Source organism: Pongo abelii, chromosome 1 (assembly GCF_028885655.2).
Source record: "Pongo abelii isolate AG06213 chromosome 1, NHGRI_mPonAbe1-v2.0_pri, whole genome shotgun sequence".
NCBI lineage: Eukaryota > Metazoa > Chordata > Mammalia > Primates > Hominidae > Pongo > Pongo abelii.
The window spans coordinates 204,003,762-204,009,956 of NC_071985.2; the positions used below are offsets into that span (position 1 = coordinate 204,003,762).

At 49.2% G+C, this 6,195-nt stretch overlaps 1 long non-coding RNA gene across 1 annotated transcript; it reads right to left on the minus strand.

Moving 5' to 3' along the window:
* Positions 1–295: 295 nt before the first annotated feature.
* Positions 296–916, minus strand: LOC129060427 (uncharacterized). The gene is made up of 2 exons (XR_008527133.1): positions 802–916; positions 296–648 (listed from the first exon to the last, which is right to left on the minus strand). It is a non-coding gene; the product is annotated as an uncharacterized LOC129060427 (long non-coding RNA).
* Between the last annotated feature and the right edge of the window lie 5,279 nt (positions 917–6,195).

The window sequence follows — 6,195 nt, forward strand, 5'->3', positions numbered from 1 at the left end:
CATGCGAGGTCTTGAAAAAGTAGGAAGTGGCCAGTGGGAGAGAGAACACGCACCAGGGCAGAAAGTGCAGGAGCAGGGCCCTGGGAGAGAAGGCCCAGGGAGAGAAGGCCCCGCCCGCACGGGGGGAGGGAGAGCAAGGGAGGGAAAGGTGCTGAGGAAGGACAGCAGCTCAGAAAAGAGTGTTCCAGCTGGTCTTCAGCATTACAGGTTTTGAAATGTGATTCTTGAAAAGCAACTCAATTGAAATGGAAATGTGTTATGATGGGTAAAACAGGGAGAAAATGGAAACCCCATATCCTTTCAAGACATATTTTATGTCACTCCTGAAAGGAGATCTCTTAATAAAAGTGGCCCAAAGCTCTGAGACGATGAAGATGAGCACACCGAGCTCCAGGTGCAGTGATGCCAGCGTAACTGTAGCCGACCTCTGTCAATCTTGGCTGCTCTGGGATGCAGCCAGAGAAGAGGGGGTGCCTCACACTGAAAATGAGGGGGTTGGGAGGAGCCAGGAGCCCCACTTGCCATCAACTTGCTGAGTGACCCTGGGGAAGTCACTTATAGGCTCCACACCTCCTTTTCCTCTCCAACCTCTGGCAGACACAGCCCAACCTCCCTTCCCAGCTTCCCTCCTTGGAGTAGTCCATGCGGCTGAGCAGGGAAAGAAGAGAACACAAGAATTTATCAGCACTGCAGGGGCCTGGGCTGTGGTCCAATGTCCACCTTTCGCAGGTGTCAGTTACCGTTTCCTGCGTCTCTGCTGAGCGCCCAGCCCTGTGGGAGGCCTCGGGACCCAGTGCTCACCTCCAACATCGCCGAGCAGAAGGCAGCTTCCTCCATGCAGCGATTCAGAGCCTGAAAACCCTTCCTGTTACTCTCTCTGTCTTTGGGGCTGTGGGACAGGCACTGTGCTGAGTGCTTTGCACAGTGATTCAGTCAACCTCATGGCAACCCTATGAGGTCTGCATTGTTATGTCCCCATTTCATAGACAAGGAAACTGAGGCTCAGGCTGGTTAAGTATTTGCCCAGTGTCACCTAGTTAGTGAGCTGCGATTTTGACATAGGTCCTCTGGCTCCAGAATCAGTACCTCCAGCCCCTAACATTCATGCTAACACGCCTCTCATAATGAAAATAATAGCAACGGCCGACATGTACTCAGCACTTAATGTATGCCAAGTGCTGCACTAAGTACCTTACAGCCTTAACTCCCTGAGTCTCACATCTGCTCTAGGAATCAGGTATTGTCATTAATCCCATTTACATTCAGAGGAGCTAAGTAACCTGCCTAATGTCACATAGCTGGCACTTTTCAGAAGAAAGATTTGAACCCAGAGCCTTCCCGTCATATCACAGCCCCACTATTCTCTGCTCCTCTCCAACCACAGATATCAATAACCCATCACAGATAAAGAGAAGTAACATTTACGGAGCATTTACGTACCTTAACCCAGGGCCTGACATGTAGACAGCACTCAAAACACATCTGTCAATGGGCTCACTTCACATCTGGGAACTCATTAAGGCCCAACAAAAGTACCCAAGTGGATCTAGTTTCCATTTTGTAAGAAGGAAGACTGAGGCTTAGAGAGGTTAAGTGACTTGGAAGAGGTGGGGTTAGGGTTTGACAAAGCTGGTTGGTTTGCAAGACACTCTCCAGGGTGGACCAGCCTCTCCCCAGTCTCACCCCATGGAGCTGGGTAAACATAGAGAGAAGGGGTCTCATGTCTCACAGCCTAGCTGAGCAGTGATGGCCCAGTGGTTTTGCCAAGGTCTGAGGCCGGGAGTCACTGGCTGCCCTCTGGGTGAGGAGTCCAGTTGTATCCATTTTAATGCTCATGTAGCCAAACAAGAAATTATGAATCAGCCCCATGTGTGCTCAGAAGCTGCAACTGTTGTGTTTGCTCCAATCATGCTTTGTCCCCCAAAATTCCCCAACCCAGGCTGGTAGCCCTCACTCCAGTGGGGTCTAAGTCTCTGCCATGACATCTCCCTCCAGGCCTCACCTGGCCACAGCTCCTACACCCTTGGGGAGAAGCAACGATCCCTGCCCTGTTCCTGGCAGCTCACCAGATGGTAAAGTCCCCTCTCCTGAGCTGGACTGTGCCTCCAGGAAGTTCCTCTTGAAGGCCTGGGCTCTGCATCTGGGAACAACATAGAACAAGTAGAATCCCCCACCCAACAGCTTTCAGACAACGCCAACCATGTCAACAGCACCAACACCGCTAAGCTGACATTTATTGAGCGCTCCCTGCCTGCAAGGCACCATACAGAAATATTCAGTCTCATTATCTCTTTCAGCCTCTTAACATCCTGGGAGGTACAGGCTGTTGTTATCCAGTTGTACAAATAAGGAAACCGAGGCACATAGAAGCTAAAGGGTCTGCCCAAGACCATGCCAAATTGAATGCCCAATAAACATCAGCTGGTGTTGCCGTCTCCTCCCTTCCCCGCCCTTGGATCCTACTGAGGTAGTGCTAAGGAACTTTGTTCATTCTCCTATAATCCTAGAATGATCCTTGGGCTACAGAACCAACCAAACCTGAAACCTCATTCACCCCTGGATTCTCGTCATGTGTACTGATGAATGTCATTACTATATAAGCCACTTTGAGGTGTGGCTTTATTTACTTGAAATCTGAGCATCATTATAGATACAAAGGCCATGATAATTTACAGGACTGATGTGATTGCGAAGAGATTATCAATGAAGTACACACAAAGCCAGGAGAAAATTAGAGACATCAATGTGATTCTGAATGCACACTATTGCCACCTCCTACCCATTTCTCATTTCACAGCTCTGAAAACATGTTTTGCACAGGACACCCCCTCCCTAACCCTCTGGCACGGTTCTGATGAGACCCACCCTCTGCACATGAGTAAACTAAGGCTGAGAGATGGAAAGTCACTGGACTGAGATAACTCAGCGAGCAAAGGGAAGGTCCCAGAAGTGGACCCAAGTTGTCTGATGCTGAATAGTGAGCCTTTCCCTACACTGTGATGCTCAGTTGTGCCTGGCATCAATGTGTTGCCTCTCAACTCCAAATCTAACCTCCTTTGCTCTTTTCTGGTTAGCAAAGCTAGATCCTGTAAACATTTTTCCTTTGCCAGTTGGCTTGATGGTAGTCTTTGTCAATGAAGGACTCTGGAAGGAAATAGCAGAAACATAGCAGTGGGGAGCATGCTTTCATGCCTGCTTCAGGAGTGCTGACTTCCAGGCAGCACCCAGGAGGAGACCCAGAAAGCACACCAAAGGGCCTGCAGAGCCAAGCTCCAGCCACCATGCTTCTCGCCACCACCAAACTGGTTCTAGAGACCCCTCTAAACCATACCCCGCAGCAAGCTTCCCCACCACCTGGACCAACTCTAGCTGAGCCCTGAAGCAACTCTCTTGGCCATTGGCAGAAGACGTGTCACGCCTTCTGAAGAAATCTGAATTTCAGCATTGGCGGGGAATGGTGGAGAGGACTCTTCTAAGTCCCTCCTTCTTTCCCGGCTCACTCACCTTTAGCCCTAGGGGTAGCAGATGCTTTCTGTATTTGCTTTCTAGATCCTTCATATTCTATATCCTCTTAGTAGTTTACTAGTTAATAATTCTTAAAGATATTAAATTTTTTCTGTTCAAATTTGTGACATGGCTTCTATCTCCTGATTGGGTCCTTACTGATACAGAACTGATGCCAAGAGTGCTCCCAGGAGACAGACCTTCAAAGGCAGCATCTTGATATTGGTTTGGTCTTACCCCCGGACTTGAGCACAGTGCTAGCTCCTTGCTAATGGGAAGTGGGCTACTAGTAACTCTCAGCAGGCAGTGGGTCACAATTAACTGAATCATCTCACCACTGGTTGATTGTGATGAGGTGCCAACTGAAGCAAGCACCTTGGAGCATGAGGGCCCCTTCAACAGGGCCACTGTGGCAATAATGACGATTTCAAGAACCGGGGTGTGTGATCGATGCTCCTGGATGCACTAAATCGTGTACAGAAATAAGTGAAAAGCTCAGTTCCTTAAACTCTTAGCTCATATCATTATCTGAGAACCAGAGGGATCCCATGACAACCCTAAAAGAATTTACTTTTATAGCCACAGGACAGATATTGCTGAAAATCAAATACAATTTAATTGTGTGGGTTACAGAATGACAATGTCAATTGAATTCACTTATGAGATGAATCCCTCCTCCTCCTTCAAAGAAGTGCAAATGAGAGATGGGAACTGAAGCAAAAGCTTCTGGACAATGCTCCCAAGAGTGTGGAGGTTCCTATTTCAAGGGTCAGTGGGGAAAGGGGGAAGGGGAGAGAATGGTGTCTCCATTACACCCACCATTAATAGAACGTCAGTATGGCCACTGACTGCAGGAGCAGGTGAGATCGGCTGAATGCCTTCCTGGGCCAACCCGGCTGAAGTGCACCCTTCCCCACCCCTCCCCTCGAGAGGGCACACTGGAACCCAGGGAAGAGGTAAGGCAGGCAGAGTGTCTGCCGGGCTCCCGGGAGAACCCACCCCAGGCCTTCCTGGAATGGGGGTGAATGGTTTCCCAAAAGAGAAAGTGCTTCAGCTCTTTGTGCCCTGAAAGGATTGATCTTTCTTTTTTTATGCCAAGGCTTAAAGTGCCCAATTTAATACACAGAAGATTTTACACTCAGTTGTTAGACAAGAGTGAGGTCAGTAAGAGCTAATGGGGACCATTTCCAACCACAAATGTGGTCACAGCTGCTGCCAAGGGAAGGGCTTTAGCAGCCACGGCCCATCCGGTACTCAGGCCTTGACAGTGAAGGTTTGCGTTGGATTCATTGTGGCAGCCAATGCTTTTCTCTGGATTCTCTTTCCTGCCCCATAGGCTGCTGTGGATCTGGCTGTGACCTGTCCAAATTCAGATGTTTGGGATCCCAGGAAACAAATTGGTTGAGGAAACCAAGCCACTACCACCCCAGCACCCCGGTGACAGAAGCACCTTCAATACGGACAGCAAAGAATCACAACGGCCTTGGCAATTTCCTGGAAGTGGAGTAGGATCTGGGAGATTGCCTGACTGCGGGGCCCAAATCTCCCTGCTCCAATGCCCTCAAAGTCTCCCTGCAGCCCTGATTAGAGAAACAGAACGTCTCCTGGGCCCAAGCTTGCCCCAGTCTCATGTCACCCCACTGCTCCTCACTTCATCTGCTCCAAACACACTTGCCTCCTGGCCATGCTGACCTGCCAACCCAGAGCCATTGCACATGCTATTAATTTTGCCTAGAATGCTTTTTTTCCCTCCTCTTACCTGAGAAACTCCTCTTCCTCACTTCCTCAAGAGAGTTTTCCCTGACCACTTATGACAGCTCTAACTGTGCATGCATTTATGATTTATTTCTGATGTTGCCTGCTCCCACTGTAGTCTAAGCTCCAGGAGGGCAGGAACCGTATCTGATTCTGCTCTCTGTTATATCTCCAGCAGCTGGCACAGTGACCATCGCAGAATGAATATTTAATAAATATTGAATGAATGAATGAATGAACAAGGAGACCAACAGTAGTCACCATAGATGGATAAGGCTCTGCCAATGTAAACATTAACTAATTATCTAAATATTCCATGGTCTCGCCATGTTGAGGGATCCCAGAGCTAAGACATGATTCAAGAGAGCACTGTGGGAGATCCAGATCAAGGCAAGAAAAAAACCACATGTCAGTGCCAAGGTTGAGAAAGACGGAGGGGAAAAGGGGTTTTGGGGGTGGGAGGAATAGTGAAAAGGGCAAAATGGGCCCTTCTCCTTCCCATTCCCACTGCCAGTCCCACCTCAGTTCCCAGAAACACTCCCTTTATCTATATTCCTGAGTGGGGTGGGTCTGCCACTGCCCATCTCAGTAGAGAGTCTCCTGTCTTCCTTTAGAAACTGAACCTCAAATTGCAGCCTTGTAAATGGCTGCTCAGAAAAGACAACATTTCCCAAGTCTGAAAAATCTACACCTCAGCCCATTCCCCCTGCCTTGGGTTGGACAAAGCCAGACCACAGAGCAGGGGAAGGGGAAGGGAAGGGACACTTATGGGGCCACTGATGGGAAGGACAGTTTTGGCTATCCGGCTCCTGCCCATCACACCCTCCGAGAGAAGCCTCTGGGCAGGGCTCAAGGACCCAGTTCTTACTGCAGGGCCCGCTCTGGCCCTGTCACCAGACCTAGCGGAGTCATCAAATAAATCCAACATTTAGATAA